The sequence below is a fragment of the Hemicordylus capensis genome, chromosome 6, assembly GCF_027244095.1.
Source record: "Hemicordylus capensis ecotype Gifberg chromosome 6, rHemCap1.1.pri, whole genome shotgun sequence".
NCBI lineage: Eukaryota > Metazoa > Chordata > Lepidosauria > Squamata > Cordylidae > Hemicordylus > Hemicordylus capensis.
The window spans coordinates 149607223-149627530 of NC_069662.1; the positions used below are offsets into that span (position 1 = coordinate 149607223).

Consider the following 20308-nt stretch of genomic DNA (forward strand, 5'->3'; position numbering starts at 1 on the left):
AGATCAACAACAATATCTGGTGTTGTTATAGGTTATTACTCTGAACTCAGTCCTATAATTGAAATATCTTTAATAATGACTCACCGAAAATTTATTCTGATATGAATAATGCTTCTCAAGTAACTCATAACACCTTTTAAATATGTCGTTAGGATTTTTATTTCTTTTTATAAACCCAAAACCGAACTATTACAAATGTCTAATCTCAATACATAATAACAGACTTTGTAAATATATACATTTAAGCAAGACAATTTTTAAAAGCAGGAGAGAGAGAGAGAAAGAGCGCGTGTGCACAAAGGAAACTTAAAACAAAGAAAAAACAAATTCGTTTTTAATATGTTAAACCAAAAAGGAAGTGGGTGGGAGAGAGAGATCCTATGCTATAAAGGTAAAGTGTGCTATCAAGTCGATTTGGCGCCCGACTCCTGGCGCCCACAGAGCCCTGTGGTTTTCTTGGGTAGAATACAGGAGGGGTTTACCATTGCCTCCTCCCGCACAGTCTGAGATTATCCCTTTCAGCACCTCCCTATATTGCTGCTGCCTGCTACCAGCGGGGATTCAAACTGGCAACCTTCTGCTTGTTAGTCAAGCATTTTTCCACTGTGCCACTTAAGGTGACATGATTTTAAATTAAGACCTAGAGAAATTTCAAGTTTCTTTAACAGGCTGTTGAAACTCAGAGAGATTAGAACCTTCAGAGTGACTGCTGCAATGGAGTGACCACAATTGGAGGTCTGAGGCTGAGAATGTTCTGTTTTGAATACAGAATGTTAGGTAAGGTTTATATAGAGCTGTATGGTATAGATTACAATAAGAAACAAGGCGTCCTGGCAAGAACCAATCTGCCAACCTTCCTTCCACTATCATTTTAATTGATAATTAGCGTCTTCAAATTAATGCACTGTTTGTTGTTAAACACCAAATGCAATATGCAGGGCACAGCATATTGCAATATGCAGAGCCAAGCTGACCCCCCTTTTTGGGGGGGGGGGAACCGAACAGGCCGAGTCAAGTTCAAATCCGGCTCAGATTTGAATTGAACTGGACAAACCAGTTTTTTGCACATCCCTGAAGTAAAACAGTAGTCACCAGAGCCTTCTCTTTATGAACAGACGTAGGTGGAACATGGCAATAAGATAATATACAGATGCTTTCTAAAGCAGTACAGGACCAGGGCAACGTGGGCCATCTTTCCTCATGCCAGGCACTCTATCTTCCCCATCTTGATTTGGGCCTCAAAAACCAAGGGAAAGTGTGAGTGCATGGAGGGCAAATTGTAAATGAGCACCATTTGTGACACTGCACACCATCACTGCACAACCTTAAGGCTCAGCTTTAGGTTCCAGCTTCCTGGCTTTGGGGAGTAAGCCAAAATGAGATAGCCTTAACTCTGATCTGAAACTGGCAGGTTTATGATCATATCTGAGATAAATATAATTTTTAAAATGGCACAATTGCCAGCAGTGATATTAATCTGAATACTTCGGCAGCTTATAATAACATGCCTCTTTTTTTAAAAGGTTGTTCCTCCCTCCCCCCACCCCAATTGCATAAGGCCGTTTAAGTAAGACTAGAGCTGATTTAGAGGAGAAAAAATGGAGGCTTTCAAATATTATTTTCCTACACATAAGAAAAGGAGAAATTTGCAAACTTTTTATGAGTCTCTAGTCAGCTGCATCTGAAATTGGACCTGGTGCAGCTTTCTTTGACATTTATCTTAATTGACCCTCAAACTCTAGGCAGGGCTTTGGCTAGAAACATGTAATTAGTTCATCAGGCAAAGGGCATTCAAGTCAAGAAAATGGAATTTAAAAATAATTACCCTTAGTATTTTTGTAGTGGCCAAATTACAGGTTGTTCCTATTGTCAAAAGAATGGTAAACCATTAGTCAATGACATTCCAGAACAATCTACCCTTTATGTTACCTCATTCACACAAATGCAGGGACAAATTGGTAAGAGTCAAAGCTAACAGGTGGATTTTTAAAACATTAGAAAGCATTTTTTCCCTTTCATGTTGGCTGTTAATGAAGGGAAAAATATGTGGCCCATATTGATTTTAAAGAAATTAGCAGACAATTATTTGGATTAGGAATGCTTTCTTTTTAAGAGAGCTGAGTTAATTTCATTCTTTGCCTAATCTTTCATCTGATGGGGGACGGTGAAAGCAATATTTTTGGAAGTGCATTCTTTGGTTTGTAGAGATCATCAAAATCCATTCCTTTGTTTTTAGTTGGTTTTCATTTCCCTTATCTATTTTCTATTTATTTCAGTGGGAGGCCCACTGGGTCTCCCGCTGTCTGTAAATTTGTCTTCCACCCAAATGGCATGGCATTTCCAGTCATTCTTGCAATGTGTGCTGGGCCCAGTTTAGGAATGGGTCAGCCTTGCAACACAGACTGCTGGGAGGTATAAATTTCAGTGAAGTGGGTTAGGGCAAGAGGTTAGAGCTTGCAAGGAACTGCAGTGACAGAATTGGGAATAGGTTGGAAACCCGGTGAGTTCAGGCATTTGTACAGTATCTTCACAGCCAAAAAGATTAGGCCAGAATTTGGTTATTTCCAAAGCAACATTCTAGGCCTGACCTGGAAGCATTTATAGAACCAATAGGCTTTTAAGGCGGGCAGAGCTATGCTGTAACCCTGGAGGATAAACACGGCTTTTTCAAGCCTTTTGCAGGATCTCAGGTGGCTCACCATAGCAGGCACACACAGAGAGATCAAGAACACACACACACACACACACACACAGAGCAGTCCTGGCTGTTCCTGACAGGATGAAAGGTCAGAGTGCAGAAGAAAATGAACACATAACAACTCGCATTCTTTAATTCCTTTCTTCTCTGCAAGTCTGAATGTGAGGATCTTTTGATTATTTCATCCATGACAGCCAAACACAAGAGAGAAACAGAACTGTAGCAAAATCAACGATCAACCTGTTTGTTGCCCAAGGCATTTTGGGGTTTGTTTTGTTCCATTCCTATCTAGTTAACTACTGCGAACCAGGGGGAGTGGGAAGGTTGTGTCCCCCCAACCAACAGCCCCAGTGTGTCCACTGCTAATCTATGTTGTCATTTGATTAAAGATTTTGCATGCACCACAGACAGAATGGGGGGAAAGGGCCTCTTTTATTCCTTATTTTTGTGAGCATAACATGCACTAATTAGATGGTGCAGAGGTAGTGCTGAAACTGCTCTTGCCATTTGATTATACACATGTTTTTTTAAAAGGACATTCCTTTTCAGTTTTATTTCCTATAAGCTTCAGCAATTCTTCCCCCACATCACTGTGAATTTCAGTATCCCTGAGATTGTGCAATGAAGTCTTACACACACACACACACACACACTTTCTGCCTAAACTGGGTTAACCACGCCAAGCGGCTTGCTATAAAATCATTTGAAGTTGAGGAATTTAGGGATGATATTTTTCATCTTTTCAAATCGGCAGAACTTAAACCATTGGCTTGGCAAATGTGTAAGGAGTTCCTGCTTCTCATATTTGCAAAAATTGGGTGTGCTTTTTAGGCTATGTTTTCAGCTGCTATCACATCAAGCATATTAAGTTCATGGCTCTTCGTAGCTAAACTATGATACTAATCATTCACTGTAAGATGAAGCAAAAGCATTCTAGAATTCTAGAGGACTGAATCACAGAATTCCGACGAGTCATACATCATGGATTCTGCAGCCTGTGGGGGAAATCAATTGGTGGGGGGGGGGGCAGATAACAAGGTGGCAAAGATAGATGTGACTTATATTATTTGTTCTTAGTTAATTTATCACAACCAGATGTTTGTGTTTGTTCTTTCAGCCCACTAACCTAACAAGCTACTGTTATCGATTTGGAAGCAAAGCAAATGCAGCAACGGAACGAAAACTTTCTGGAAGCCTTAAACACACACACAGGACCCAGAGGCAAAAAGTCTATAGAATCTTTGGAAGATAGCTAGAGGCTAGAGTTAGAATTCTGGAGATAACCCAAAGAGAGGCGGAAAAACAGCAACAACAATCCACCTCTCAGTCCTCTTCCCTGATTTATAAATGTTCCAAATGTCTTTTATTTAAGCACAGTAAATTAGTTGTGCCCTCACATAGAACTGAGCTGCCTGATTCCCACCCACCCACTCATGCCCACCACTTTTGTTGGAATAGAAGAAACTCTGCTAAAGTCCTATATAAAGGGTAGGTTTAGAAGACCCACTGGAAGTAAGTTGCCAGGAACCAGTCATTTCTGCTGTGGCTTCTGGCACAAGCCACAAATTTGGCTTATTTTGTGACATTTGAATCCAGAAATTTTGGGTACCCTAGCAGCACCTTCCTCCTGCTACCTGACATCTGCTACCTGACTTCACATCTTGGCTACAGAAGCTGGGTGGAGAGAGAGAAATGCTGCTTAGGAATTTCCAGGTTGAGTGAAATTTGTGACTTGCACCAAAAGTGTGTGCTTGTCAGGAACTGCCAGTTCTTACCAATTTCCTTGCAGCAGGTCTTCTGAATCCATCCTAAGAATGCTAGGAATGCTAGGGCTGAATGAAAGGCCCGTGTTATTGACTCCTGTGTAAGGGTGTATACGGACTGTGTGTGGTGGTTCACTCCAAATTTAGACTGAACCGCTGCTCTGTAAACCGGTTTGTCAGACAGATCATCTGAGTCAGTTGAACCAGCTTGAACCGGTTCAGAGCACTTCACGATTGAACCAGTTGAACCTCCCAGTTTGCAGCTGACTGGTTTGACTGCAACCAGTCTATGCACACTCCTACTCCTGTGTGGAGTTTGAATCAGTAGCCAGTGTTCAACAAACCACACCATATCGAATGAAATCGAATGAATGAATACACACCATACAAACCTTCCTCCTCCTAATTTCCCCAGAATTTCACTTTATTGGGCAATTTTCCATATCCATTTAGAGATATGTGGAAAGCTCATAAAGCTCTTTAGCTTCCCTTGAAATTCCTGAAGATATTTTGCTTTAACAGGACTCTCAAAATGCACTTTAAATATTGGCAAAATTTGGTGGAAAAGGAAATGCTCTTGTTAACCTGTCCTCATTATACGTTTTCTAAATGCATAGGAAGCTCCTTCTTTGAATTTCTTTGCATTTTAAAATATCCCCTGAGTGTCATACCAGATGCATTATTTGAATTTCTCTGTCAGCAGAAGGCAGATTTGGAGAAGCTATTTTCTACTGCTTTGGGAAATTTAGTACAATCCAATTTAGTGGAATATTTGAGTACTTAGACAATGTAAATACCATATGAGTGACATTTGGTGTTAACACTATATAAATAATAGCTGCCCTGCAATTACAAACCTATTTCCTTCATCACGGCTGATGTCCTAAGACCGAAAGAACACCAGGGAAGAAAGGAAAACAATCCATTTCCTGCAACTTTTCCTGCTGAATAATTACTTCCTGTGTTTATCTGATATGTGTTTCCTGTGACCTGTTTCCATATGTTTCTCCCTTGTTCGAGATTTTAAAGGACTCACTGAAAAGAAAATCTTTGTATTAGCTTTTGGCATTTTTCCCTGAATGTCTCCTTCGACTATTATGGTTGCTAAGGACACAGAATCAAATTTAAGCTCCTGCTGTATTTGTTTTTACTGCTAATAATCAAGCTGAGGTAAGCTAAACTCCATTCTCCCCCTTTCCCTTTTAAATTTGGCTTTCTATACATATAGGAAAAAATATACTTTTTTGTAATGATGGTGTATTTATTTATACACCACATGCCCATTGCCTCTCTATTTTTCTAAGGCCACGTACAGTATAGCTTGGAGACAGCTTTGTAGAATCATTTCTGTATTCAACTAGAGCCGTGCCAAAGTAGCCTTTCACAGTGAAAACTGGGAGGTCATTTTGGCTTTTGGGGAGTGAGTTACAGCAAGCAGGGATGACATTTGCCCTGGCAATACACTGCTTCTCCCCGGAGCTAGTGGCTGCTATTTCCACCCAGAATGCCCCTGTGAGCAATTGTGACATGTGGGTTCTGAAGGGCCCAAACAGCAATGGGATTTGCAAGAAAGCATGGAAGGTAAAACAAGAGATAAGTATAAAGGCCAAGTTGAAGACAGATAATCCTGAAGAAAATCTATCTACATGGTCACTAAGAGTTGACACCAACTTGACGGCACTCTATCTATCTATCGATCTATCGATCGATCTATCGATCACCCATGCCAAATGTAGTCTAGAAACTTCAGGTTTATTTAAATTGGCCAATATCCTTGGAAGGGACCACATACAGAATGAGCATGGTTGCACTAGTGCAAGAGGATGGTTTAGTTGGACTAAAAATAGTGATTGTGCCAAAGATTCTGCCTCTGTCATACCATGGGCCAATGCTGTGACTGGGACACTGTGGGAAAATAAAATGGCAGCTGCCAGGAAGGTCTGCATGGAAGACCTTTGCTGCCTGCTTGACAAAGTAAGCCCCTCACCACTCTCAAACGCTTAAGGGGTAATGAGGGAATAGGTTCCAAAAATGAGACCCACTTGTACCTATTCTATTCATTTCAATTCACATTCATTTGGGAGTGCATGGGACACTTGTTTCTTTCAAAATCTACAGCAAGTCTCCTTTACAGGCAATGGACATAGCTATAATTGAATGGGGTGGGGTGGGGTGGGGGAGAGACAAATGTCCATGGGCCCCTGAAAGAAGGGGGTGACAGCATGCTCTCTGCTCTCCCCTACATGCCTCTCTGAGGAAGATGGGGATGGGGCCAGGGGCCTATCTCTACTTTTTGTCTCAGGGCCCACTCCAATCTTGCAGGGTCCTTGAACTCTGCACAGGCCGGACCCCTGCACCCTACTGAAGGTTTGCAAGCAGTGATTTATTTCACTGGATCAGGGAATCCTCTAAGAGTTGGACTGTTATTCAACGAAAAGAACCTTTATTCAATTGGCAGCTACAGCTGCAACCGTAGCATTTGAAGGCAGCATTTTGCAACCAGTGAGGACATTCTAAGCACAACTGAGCAGTTCACTTTAAAGGGCAATTTTAACAGGGAATAGAAAAATGCCACAGTATTGCTAAAAATATCTCCACTGTAATTGCCCGAATGATATCTTGTGGTTACTTGCCACATTCTTTGGCTCCCGACTCACAGCCGTCGTGCTGCCACAATATAAAAACATCAGCTTCAATGTCTTTTGCAATTCAAGTTGTGGTGGCGATGCTTATATGCAATACCATGTCAATTTTAAAAAGCGAAAGAGAGCTGACTTAAAGATCTGTCAACAAAATAACTGACCACGCACATAAACAGCGGTAAAAAGCAGTTACGGTGTATTTTCAGAAATCATGTTAGTCTTCAGCAGATACAACTACTTTCTTTAAATATGAATGTCTTGCTCCATTAAAGGGAGAAGAAGTGGTCTGATGGCAGCAAACATGAATTGTCCCTTTGCTAAGCAGGGTCTGCCTTGGTTTGCATTTGGATGGGTGATTGCATGTGAGCGCTGTAAGAAATTCCCCTTAGAGGATGGGGCCATAGTTCTGTGGAAAAGCATCAGAGCTCTCAGGTTCACTCCCTAACATTTCCAGGTAGGGCTGGGAGAAGCTCCTGTCCGTAACCTTGGAGAGCCACTGCCAGTCAGCATAGACAATACAGTATCAGGCGTATCATCACACAAATGGCCTCTGTGCATGTGCGGAGGTCATACAAATGTCCCCCACACATGCATGGAGGCTGGAACCGGGCCGTGCTGCTGCTAGCGTTGGACCTGGTCTGGAGTTGCAGGTGACAACAGTGCTGGTGGTAGGTGCCCTCTCACTGCCCCTTGGCCACCATCAGAAGTATCTTAATGGCAGTGCTCGCCCCTTTGCTTGTAAAGGTGAATCCTCACTGGAATCCCCTTTACAAGCAAACCCCTTGAACTGGTTCCGAACTGGTCCATCCCAGTTTGATCGTTGAGCCAAACCAGGGGCTGGGTTGCCTTGAACCAGCTCGTAGACTAGTGCTCTGGTTCAAATTCGGTTCAAATTTGAACCAAACCACCGGAAGCGATACCATGTACACCCCTACCTAGGACCTTTTGCATGCAAAGCAGATACTTTTCCACTGAGCTAAGGCCCCCATCTCCATGAGACTTGGGGCAACTTAGGGCCAGAGCCTTGCTCTTGCAAGGCATATACTTATCACCTGTCTCCAGCAACCTCCTCCATCCCTGCAGGCTTTGCTGCAGAAGATGGGGTCCCCCTTTGTAACGCTTGCATTTGTCCTTGAATTTCATGCTGTTGCTCGCTAACTGCTGAGCTCTCCAATTTATTGAGATCATTGTGAGGTTTTAAGCCTACCTTGTAACTGTATTGGCTGCCTTGGCATAAACCATGACATAGTTAATCCTATGCTATCTGTCTTTATCATGCCCCATCGCTGGAACAGATATCATGTGTGATATATCAAGCAAGCAGGCTCACACTGCCAAGACATAATGTCTCTACAGGAGACCATGAGGTCTGTACTCTCAACAGGACACATTTCACTGCTCCCAGATTACACACTGAGTATGCTATGTCAGTAATTGGCAAATGGTACATTACAGGAATATTTGCAAGCCTTTCCTGGAAGTCTCTTGCTTCTAGACTGCCTTATTAAATGACATAAATTAATGAAGGGAACAGCTTCATAAAAGGCCATATAATATGCATGAAACCCTTAAGAATTAGACACACATTTGCCCTGATCCAGTATTGCAATCCAACAGCATGAAAGGCTGCTGTCATATTTGTGTATTTGATGCGTTTTATATACCGCCTCTCTGCCTTGATCAATGCACCCCAGGTTGTTTACAATATTAAACATAAACAAGCATGTTACAGAAGATTTAAAAGCATTGTTACCTCAGGCTGCTGATGGTCTTTTCAGGAGCTGAAGACAAAAGCTCCCTGACCTGGGCTAGAGATATGCACAAAACCGGGTTGCCCAGTTCAGTTCAAGTCCAGACTAGACTTGAACTGGACTGGGCATGTTTGGTTTTGTGCATCCCCAAACACCTCTGAACACCCCCGGGTCATGTCCTGGCCACACAGATGCCAATTGGGCATGCACAGTGACCTCCAAAATGGCTGCAGCCATGGAGGACAAGCCCGGAACGGGCTGAAAACCAAAAAACTGGAAGCCGGTGGGGGTGGGGAGAGGAACCTCTGGAGACAACCACAACAACACACACACACACACACACACACACACACACGGCTGCGGAGAAGCCCCCAGAGTGAGAGGCAGCGAGTTTTATTAAAGTTTTAAAAAGGGTTTTTTAAAATTCTTTTTTAAAAATACACAAACCCCCGAACCAGGGGTTGTTCGGTCTGAGATCGGACTGAACAGGGGCCAGTTCGATTCAAGGGTGGTTTGGTATCAAACCATTGAACTGGGCATGTTCGATGTTGAACAGGTTCAAATTCAAACCCGTTCACAAATCCCTAACCTAGGCATCTCTTTGCCATCCCTTCTGGGCACAAAGGTCTTTTAGGACCCCTTTATATGCTTCATGTGCTTTATGTTGGGCTGTCCTTGGAGACAGTCTGGAAATATAGCTGGCTAGTAGGTGCGGCCCGTCATTGACTAGGCATTTTGCATAGATTCACATTATAGGAAAGTTTAAGAAATGAAATAAGTCATTTAAAAAAAATTATGCTTGCAAAAGGGAACGAAAATAACAGTTTAAATAATTTAAAATCAAACACAGATTAAAACCTAAACAATTTAAAATACTTAAAAAGCTTGGGTGAAGAGGAGGGTTTTCAAATGCTTTTTAAAAATTGTCAGAGATGTTTCTGACCATTAAATTTAAATGTTTCACCCAGCATATTCCACTGTAAAAAGCAGTGCATTCAGCTAGCTCAAATGGCAGTATTGCGTGTGCAAAATCTGATATCTGTAGGTAGTCGGAAAGTGTGACTTTATTTCACACAAACACTCCAAAATATATAATAGATACAGACGTAGTATCCACTTGTAACCATCAAGATATTTTACATATGCTTCAAGAGCTGTAGCTGTTACCACTTCATTTCTGGGTGAAATTCAACTTGCTGGTTTTAACTTAAAGCCTTGCATGCCCTGGTTTTGGGATAGCTGATAGAGAGGCTATTCTCACGGGCAGCCTAGCCTGGGCACTCCTGCCCGGCCCAACCCCACTCCTAAGCCCGGCTCTTAGCCAAGGTTAAGGGAGCTTGTGTGTCTCCTTGGCTTCATGAAGCCAAGGAGACACAGAAATGGGCGCCTAGAGCACCATTCGGACAGAGGAATACCCCCAAGGCACCACATTTGTTATGTCGTGCCTTGCAGGTTATGCATAGGCCGGGAAAACAAGTCCTGGCCTCTGTTGCTCCATGCTGCCAGGAACAGCGCAAATAGTCATCTGCACTGCTCTTGGCAGTGCAGGTCATGTGAGCGCACGGCTTGTGCACTGAAAGGATCCAATGTCTGGGGGAAGGTAGGTTGAACCCTGCCTTCTCCCCTGCTTGCCCGCCCACCTTTATGCTCTTGCTAATGGCCCCAGAATGTATTATGTTATATAAGCCTGTAGCTTCCCCCCCTCCAAACAGATGTCCAACAACTGACAGCAGAACATCAAAACAATAAAAACAAGGTTAACAAACTTTTTTTTAAAATCCACAAATCAGGAGCAAGGGAACCATTAACAGAGAATAAGAAAGCAGCAAAAATTAGCAGCAAAAAACCCTTAAAATACAGGGAAAGCAGCAGAGACTAAATCAAACACTTGCTGTCGCAAAAAAGTCTTTGAACATCTGTGGAACCCTGACAAAGAGGAAGCTGATTTCACAGCAAGGAGTTCCTCATACAAAAAATGTGGGGTGTAACCACAAGGCCATCTTGCTCACAGTAAATTGAAATTTAGAAGGCTGTGGATCATGCTAGGGAGACTCAACAGAATGATCTTGGGGGATATGCAGATTAATATTGAGACAGGCAGTTCTTTGGGTACATTGGTCTTCACTCATATGTACATCTCCATCACAAATCAACAAGACTTTGTTGTGGGTGTCATTAACATTAGATGGGTGTATCCCAGTAATGTTACCTTTTTGTTGGTGGCCCCTCAGTTTGGAATTCCTGGTGGAGATGCATCAGATCTATATGATCAATTATTTTATGAGATCCTTGACTAATTGTTCAGCAAAGCTGTCCTGTAGTTTAACAAGTGCTCCTGTTCAGTACTGTCCCCTGGTTTTGTGGCATGATTTTGATTTGTGTGTTTGTGTGAACTTTTAGATCTTATATATTGGCTGAAAGCTTGGAGAAGCTGCTACCCATCTGTATAGACAATACTGAACTAGATGGACCAATGGTCTGATTGAGCAGAAGGCAGCTTCCTGTGTTCCTATGATAATTTTGGTTGATAAGATGATCTAAGTTCTTAGATATTTTATTTATTTATTTATTTAAAATATTTATACCCCACTCCTCCAGTGCACTACTGCTTGGGGCGGCTCACAACAATAAAATAGATATAAGACACAATAAAAGTAATAAAATTAACAAGTTAAAAGTCAGGTTGAAATCACACTCGTTATTAGGTTCAAATTAAAAGTTATTTTAAAAGCTAAGAACTGAAAATTATAAAAGAAATAACCTACCAGATATAACCAAAAATGGAGCATTAAAAAGCCTCCTTAAAAAGGTGTGTTTTAAGTTGTTTTTAAAAAAACACTGAGGGAGGGAGCATGGCGAAGCTCTGCAGGGAAGGCATTTCAAAGCCGAGGGGCCACAACCAAAAAGGCCCTGTCTCTAGTCCCCACCAACCAGATCTCCATTAGTGGCGGGACCATGAGCAGGGCCTGAGGAGAGGAGGGCCCTGGCAGATTCATATGGGTGAACGCAGTCCAACAGGTACCCTGGCCCCAAGCCGTGTAGAACTTTAAAGGTCAAGACTAGCACCTTGAATCTAGCCCAGAAGCGGACTGGTAACCAATGAAACTGCCGCAGGATGGGTGTGATACACATGAAATGACTTGTACCCATGAGCATCCTTGCAGCAGCATTCTGAACCAGCTGAAGCTTCCAAACAGTCTTCAAGGGCAGCCTCATGTATAGTGCATTGCAGTAGTTCAGTCTAGATGTTACCAATGCATGAGTGACTGAGGTCAGGTCTGACTTCTCCAAGTAGGGTCTCCGCTGGCATACCAGCCATAGTTGGTAAAGGCTCTATCTATCTATCTATCTATCTATCTATCTATCTATCTATCTATCTGTTCACAGACAGATAAATAAAGTCACCTCTGACATAATCAAGCTAATGTAATCAGTCACTTTTAAAAAATTAATTTGCCCCCTTTCTGTACCCCAAACTGATCATGAAAACTGATAAGATCATCAGTTTGGTGGGTGCATGTGTGGATATCTTCACTTGCAAGGGTGTCATTAGGCAGTGGCCTGTGGGGCATGGGTCCCCAGTGAATTGCTCAGAGCCCCGAATCTCATTAGCCAGCTCCCTCCCCAATGACCTCTTCCAGAAAGGAAATGCAGTAGTGGAGGCATCTGCCCAGAGCATGGGAGAACGCTCCCAGCCTCACCTCGCCCTCTGCTGCATCCACCTGCATAGGTACTCTATTATAATATTAGTCTTTAACACACACATATAATTATTCTTGTAGGTGAATATGGTTGAGTTTAATAACCAAAACAGGACAGGCTGTGGACCCAGGCCTTGGATCTTTCAAGTACCTAGCAACACCCCAGTTGATATGCAAAAGGGTTCACATATAGCTGAGGGGTATGGTGTTCCTCTTCTCCTCCTGCATGTTTCCTCCCTGCCATGGCCTCAATGGAGATTAGAGGGAAGGGGGTAGGGTTTCTGCACCCCACCAACCTCTGGGTTTGTCTGCAGGTCTGGGAGAGCTGCACCACCCTGGATGCTTCCATCATTAACCCAGCTAACCCCACCCCCCTTGCCATCACCTTCCTCCTCATTAAATAGTGCCTGACATTTGCTGCAGCCCCATTGGCAAAAGGAACTCTCATCATCTTGCAAGAGTTCCCTCTCTTCCAGGACTGCCGGTTTTGGGGACTCTCTCATCGCTTTGGTGACATAGGTGGTGGTGATGACCCCACCCTCAGCCAGCTGCTGACTCAGTGGTGTAGACTCCTCCTACTTCTGTTCATCTGCTGGAAAGCTGTGGCCAATCAGAGGAGACCGCACTAAGGAGGTGGACCAATGGCCTGACTTTATATAAGGCACTTTCAGATATTGTAGAGCAGTTCACACAATCATAAACTGGGTAGGACAAGGAGGCGCTTCAGGAGCTTTGTATGCTCACGATTACTTGTGTTAGCAAAAACCTAGGCGGGGGGAGGGGAGAGTGAGCCAGGAGCTGGGGAGGATGGCGTTGTAATCAAGGGTGAATGGCACGCAGTCCTACCCAGCTTCTGGCTTGTAGGTGATCACTCTCCCCTCCTACCCCTCCTCCTACACAACCAAGAATCAGGAGTGCCGAGAGCTTCCAAATGCTTGTCCTACCCAATTTTACAATTTGTGTGAACTAGCTGTTTATTTGCCAGTTTAGGGATTTCTGGATCATACTGGATTTGTATGGGTGCCTAGATTGAGGCATAGCCAGTCGCAGTTCAGGCATGCTTCATACACCCAACTCATTTTCTTCCACTGAACTTGATATCCTTTAAGATTTAGAGTGCAGACACCCTCTTGACTAACACAGAGACCTAAAGCAGCTGATATCGTCGACAGATGTTGCCCTAAAATGGCTTGGATTGGGTTTAGCATGGAAGTTATGAATATGAACCTTCTCCATATAATAGATGGCTACAGTTTCGAAGACTAATGCATTACAGATATCCTTTCAGCTTTCCAGGCACTGGCTTTTGAAAGGCTTTCTGCATTATGTCATATCAATTTACCACTTGAGAACAGAAGCAAGAATAGGGCCCTGCTATCACAGATAGTTACTAGAACACATTGGTTTATTTTAAGACGCAAGGATTACCATGTGAAAATGCTACTGACTTTTTCTCTTCAGTGGAAGAAATAAAGGAAAGGTGTTATGTGTTCAGACCATCTGGTTTCTGTTTCAGGGATTCCTATATTTTTAGAAGTTATTATGTACTGGTTTATGGGGCCAAATGAGAACAAATGCCACAATTGTGCAACCAGAAAACGGCATAACCAGAAGGAATCATTATATGTAAGCACAGCCAACTGCAGTTGTTTTTAGAACTACTGTATGCTCTAATTGGGTTTGAGCACATGCCAGCCAACGTGCAAACAGTCCCAACAGATTTTGAAATGAATATTAAGTACATGCTTAAATAACACCCATTTGAATCAAGGAAACTTAAACCATGCTTAACTTTGGGTGGATCATCTCCCTCCCTCCGAAAATCTCTCATATCTTTTCTGTCCTGCAGAATAGAGACCATGCAGCAGATAGTGTAGCGATGTGGGTGATGACCTGCATCTACATTTTTTTGGGTAGCTTCACAAGCCACAGCTGCTGTCTGTCTCCCTCCCTCCCTCCCTCCCTCCCTCTGCAGCTACCTGCCAGCCCCTTTCACCACTGGTGCACTTACTACTATGACAACAACAATGATGGATATTTATATACTGCTCTTCAACCAAAGTTCTCAAAGTGGTTTACATAGGAAAATCTATCTGTATCTTTAATTCTCTAAGGCATACCCATGGCTAATCTCATGTGTGGCAGCTCTCGCGAGAGTTCGTGAACAAAAGCATCTGATTGGGCAGTGGGGATTCCATATGCAGATAGGAAGGAGGAGCCTGTGATGGTTAAGGTCAGTTGGAATGCAACTGTTACTGGTGGAAGATGTTCTTGATTGTAGAGGAGAGGAATCTCTATACAGTATATAAAAGGATAGTGGGCAGGGGTCTGCGAAGAGAGGGGTTGTGAGGGAGGAAAGATCCCCTTCAGGAGAAGGAGGCTGCTATTGTGTGAATTAGATGAGGAAGCACGATGAACAAGATCTGTTAACTCAGGAAGAGAGAGAGAGAGGAGGAGGAGGAGTAGAGGAGGAGGAGACAGAGAGGAAAAGTGAGTGGAGGAGAGAGAAAGAGAAAGGGATGGGAATTGAGAAAGAAGGAAGGGTGAAGGATGTACCTGAGCCTGTCAGTGGCCTGAGGGGAATGAGTGGCCATGGTGGCAGCAGTAACGAAGGGCCCAGTCAACCACTGCTGCTGTTTGGGCCATTGGTGGAGGGAGGCAGACAGGCAAGAGACAAGCCCGGGCCTGTCAGTGGCCTGAGGGGAACAAGTGGCCATGGCGGTGGCAGCAGCGAGGAAGGGCCCTGTCAACTGCTGCTGCTTCTGCTCTTGTGAGGAGGAGCAGGAGGGGTTCGGGTGAGAGTGGGGAGGTCTATGGGGATAGGAGGCTGCAGCTTGGCCAATAGGTGCCAGCAACGCTGAAGCTGCAACCAAGAGAGGTGAGGGGGATGGAAGCAACCGGATGGAGAAGGAGGATCAGGAGTGCAGCTCAGGTGAGAGTCGAGAGATCTCTGAGGTGAGGAGGCTGTGGCAGGGGATGAGGGGAGCAATAAAGTACTAGTGCGCAGATGCTCTGCACGAGTTAAACTAGTACATAAATAAGATGGTTACCTCTCCTCCTGTTGCCTCCAGCAGCAGAGCCGGCACATGGGGTAATGACATCACTGCCCAGTGCATGTTGCTGGGTGGTAATGTCATTAGCCCATGTGATGGCTCTTTGCCACCAGAGATGATGAGAGAGAGAGGCAACTCAGCTATTTGCCACCAGTGGCAGTGAGGAGAGAGACAGGCGATTGGGCAGCTGTGGAAGCAAACAGCACATGGTTCCCCCAGCCCTGGCCCCATTGGGTGGCCCTTCCGCATTGAGCGACCTGTATTCTCTGAACATGGTTGCCCAATGGTAGATTCACCCCTGGTCAGATAGAGTCCATAAATAAATTGACTGGGTAATACCTGCCCAACACCATTTGAAAATTCCAGAAATTGTACTTTTCATTGAAAATGTCCCTTGAAAAGCATAATTGTTTTACAGTCTGTTATCATAATGAGTTCTCCCAAAAAGCTCCTTTTGGATCTCTTGGCAGCTTTAGATACTATCGTCCATAGTACCCTTCTGGAATGTCTGAATGTGTTGGGGGTGGGAGGCACTCTCAGAGAGATTCCAGTGCATGCTGTGGTGCCTTAATACTTATACAGGTATGTGCCTCAACACTGGATTCATCCACCACCATCCCTACCTCAGAGCTATAGATCCAGGAAGGGGGCTAAACCCTGAAGAATGGCACATCTAGCAATTCTTCACACTAACAAAAACATTTAAAGGCAGCACTAGGAATAAAACAGGGCATGGATGCACCAGGGACCAGAAAATAGGGACAACCCCATTTAAATTGGCATAGTTGAACCATGTGTCAGTCACTCCACACACCGTTGTTAGTAAAAGCTCCTTGTTAGTTCAGTTTGTGAACTGAAGCCTGCAGTCCTTCACAGATGTTTCAGTCAGAGTTTTTGTTCCTTGTCTCTAGCAGGAAAAAGGAATCCTGAAGGAAAACAAACTTCTTCAAATGGAGTATGAAAACATCCTAACCAATGAGGTCAGTATGGTTTGAAATGCATGTGTTGTAATCTCCAGATTGGGTTGAAAGAAAATGGAATAACAGCAATGAGAATGGAACCTTCCTTGTCAAGGGTCCAAGACCTTAGATGCACTCTTTCCTTATAATTTTGTCGGCATTGTGTTTGTTTGTGATTGCCTTCAAAGCTGCATAGTTTTTGCTGTGGCTGTGGGTTTTGGCTTGGTGTCATTGGAGAGAGGCCATTGCTCACTCTTAAAGAACATGCTTTTCATGCAGAGAGCACCAGGTTCAGTCCTTGGAATCTCCACGTATGGCTGGGAAGGATCTCTCTCTGAAATGCTGGAGAGCCACCACCAGTCAGTATAGATTGCTGAGCTAGGTCAGCTATGGTCCCACCATCCTCAGGCACAGTGACCAATAGTCAGAGAAGATGAAGGCTATAGTCCAACAACAGCTGGAGGGCCAAAATTGTGCAGGCCTGAACTAAGTGAACCAATGGTCTGAATCAGTGAGATCATTCACAGAATCAAAAACTGTGTTCTACCCAGATTTGGGAGCTCCGAATATTCCACTGGTTTGCACGATGGGGAAAAACTGGGCTGGGCTTAGCCCGGTTTTTCCCCATCGTGAGAACAGCCTCAATGAATGAATAAATGAATGAATTTTTATTTTGATCACAGACCAGAGCATTAAAAGTACAAAAGCAAGGTAGGAGGAAAACCTGGGTAGTGATTGTGCAGAAGCAAGTTAGGAGGAAAACCTGGGTAGAAGGGATTGTGCAGAAGCAAGGTAGGAGGAAAACCTGGGTAGAAGTGATTGAGGCGAGTCTCGCGATCAGTGAAACCCACCTTGAGAGGGTTAGCGGTGTGCGTGGGTTTAGCCCTCTCTCCCCGCACATGAGCAGGCTGCAGCCCTGGGCGGCCAGATCGGCCGCCCACATAACTGCTGGCTCCATCACGGAGCCGGAGGGGGCTGCGGGGATCGGGGGCCATGTGGCCCTCAGAAGTTCCAGGATGCCCCACATGAGTGCGCGGGGCATCCTGGAGAGATCCCAGAGCCCGGGAGGCTGTTTTTAGCCTCCCGGCAGGGGTCTCCTTATGTGTTGCCGCGGCACAGAGGTGCGCCGCAGCAACACATGATCGTAGAGCCCAGGTTAGCAGAGCGCTCGCTCGGCTGTTCTGAGCTTAGGGGAGGGCTCCGTAAGTGGGTTACCCGCTTGAGAGCAACCAGGCTCGTCTGCAAGCCCAGTGGTTCTCATGGTCTCCAGAAAGCAGGCTAGACTCCCTTAGCCCACTTTTTGGTGATCGTGAGAATCGCCTCATTGTGTGGAAGCAAGGTAGGAGGAAAACCTGGGTAGTGATTGTGCAGAAGCAAGGTACGAGAAAAACTTGGGCAGAAGTGATTGTGTGGAAGCAACATTGGAGAAAAATCAGGGTAGCTTTTCCTCCTACCTTTCTTCCTACACAACTGAATATTGGGAGTACACACAGCTCCCAAATCTGGGTAGAACACAGTTTTTGAATTTGTGAATGACCTCAATATAAAGCAGTTTCAGAAGTAGCTAGTGGTTGTGGGACCAAGAAAGAAAGGGGCAGTTTTCTTACTGAATGATTCTTACTGAACCCTAAACTTCTTGCTATCAGAATTTTTAGAAGAAGGGTATAAGAAAAGATGCAGTATCCTTCCAGCATTGGATTTAAATAGTTACGTTGCATTCCTTGGACACTTCTATTCAATAGTATTGTAGTATTACTATTACTGTAATACCGTCTGCCTGAATGTACTGAACTCTGTAGTTGTAGTGAAACCATTTGCTTTTTTTAAAAGAATGTGTTAAAAGTGAATGAATGAATGAGTCAATCAATTTTGATTTTGATCACAGACCACAGCATTAAAAGTGGAATTAATGGTGAACATCCTGATTAAGAAACCGCTTGCATAAGGGTGTTATGTTCAGTCTGGAGATTGCAGTTGCACAACCATAAGTAGGCTTGTGCTGATGCAACAATTGTGCAACTGTGGTATGCCACCTCTATTTTGAAGGGCACTTTTGTGCAAGTGTGCTATAGAGGAATTCTGCATATTCCAATTTAAAAATGCAATTTAGTGTTTCTTTAGTCAGGATGTCAGCTGTTGTTCTTAAAGTGTTTGGAACTGGTGCCTAAATCATGCTATTTCTCTTCAAGCAGCAATGTGAGTGGATGTGATGAAATTGTCTCTGGCAGCCGTGTGAATTGATGTTGAAGGAGTATTGTAATGCAATTGTCTGGTTTTTGTTGGTTTAATCTGGCTGCATGGCACCATTTAATTTGGATGGCTTTCCTAAGGTACCTTAGGGAATTCTACTGTAGTTCATTCCCATCTAGGAACATAGGAACCTGGCTTCTGAGTCAGACCATTGGTCCATCCAGCTCAGTATTATCTACACAGACTGGCAGCAGTTTCTCAAAGATTGTAGGCAGGAGTCTCTCTCAGCTCTATCTTGGAGATGTCAGGGAGGGAACTTGGAATCTTCTGCATGAAAGTGTGCAGATCTTCTTCCCAGAGTGGCTTCATCCCCTAAGCGTAATGTCTTACATTGCTCATATGTAGTCTCTCATTCCAATGTAAACCAGGGTGGACCCCGCTAACCATAACCCCTGCTAACTTGGCAAAGAGGCACCTTTTAATGTGGTGATTCTCTTTATTTAGCAGGGGGAGAGTAACTGGCCCTATCCACCCCTAGCACAGTACCGCCAATGACTGTTGCTGGTGTCTATCTTATGTTTCCTTTTAGATTGTGAGCCCTATGGGGACAGGGATCAATCTTATTTATTTGTTATTTCTCTGTGTAAACTGCCCTGAGCCATTTTTGGAAGGGCCATATAGAAAACAAACAAACAAACAAATAATAACAAAGGGGACAATGCATTCTTGAAGACCAGCGACACTAGTGCACACACCAGATAGAACTCTAACTTCGTCTAAACATAGCATGTCCAGAGATTCAAGCATATGGAGGAAATAATGCTTGGCATACCACAATATGTTTAATTTTAAATATATATTGAAATGTTCATAATAAAGTAATGTATAAAGTAATGTAAGTGAAACAGGTTAACATGCTGTCAGGTGCTGCTTTCTGGTGGTGTTTCCTAAGAATGTGGCAGATTAAAAAATGGTGGGTAAACTCATGTGAATAGTTTCCACCAGGAAACATCTGTTAATATTTGGATCCTTTTGGATCTCTTGGCAGTTTTAGATACTATTGTCCATAGTACCCTTCTGGAACGTCTGAATGTGTTGGGGGTGGGAGGCACTCTCAGAGAGATTCCAGATGGTGTCGATTGGAGACTGTTGCTCTTCGAAATCTGAGTTTATTTATGGCATCCTTCAAGGCTCCATACTGTCTCCAATGCTCTTTAATATCTACATGAAACCGCTGGGAGAGATAATCAGGGGATTTGGTGTGAGGTGTTATCAGTATGCTGATGACACCCAGATCTACTTCTCCATGTCAACATCATCAGGAGATGGCATAACCTCCCTAAATGCCTGCCTGGAAGCAGTAACTGGATGAGGGAGAATAAACTGAGACTGAATCCAGATAAGATGGAGGTACTTATTGGGTGGGGTCAACATTCCAGAGATGATTTTGATCTACCTGTTCTAGATAGGGTCACACTTCCCCAAAAGGAACAGATTCACAGTCTGGGAGTACTTCTGGATCCACACCTCAAACAGTGGAACTTATGCTGG

The 20308-nt window shown here is 43.8% G+C and overlaps 1 long non-coding RNA gene across 2 annotated transcripts in view; it reads left to right on the forward strand.

Annotated features, from left to right (window-relative positions):
* The first annotated feature begins 649 nt into the window (after positions 1-649).
* LOC128329101 (uncharacterized) overlaps positions 650-20308 on the forward strand; it is an 85903-nt gene continuing 66244 nt past the window's right edge. Inside the window, exons 1-4 of one of the 2 annotated variants that reach the window (XR_008309513.1) lie at positions 650-777; positions 3816-5631; positions 14670-14788; positions 16520-16588. This is a non-coding gene — a long non-coding RNA (uncharacterized LOC128329101). Of the gene's footprint in view, positions 778-2691; positions 2860-3815; positions 5632-14669; positions 14789-16519; positions 16589-20308 lie in introns of those variants that run through there. The other variant, XR_008309512.1, reaches the window with a different exon arrangement.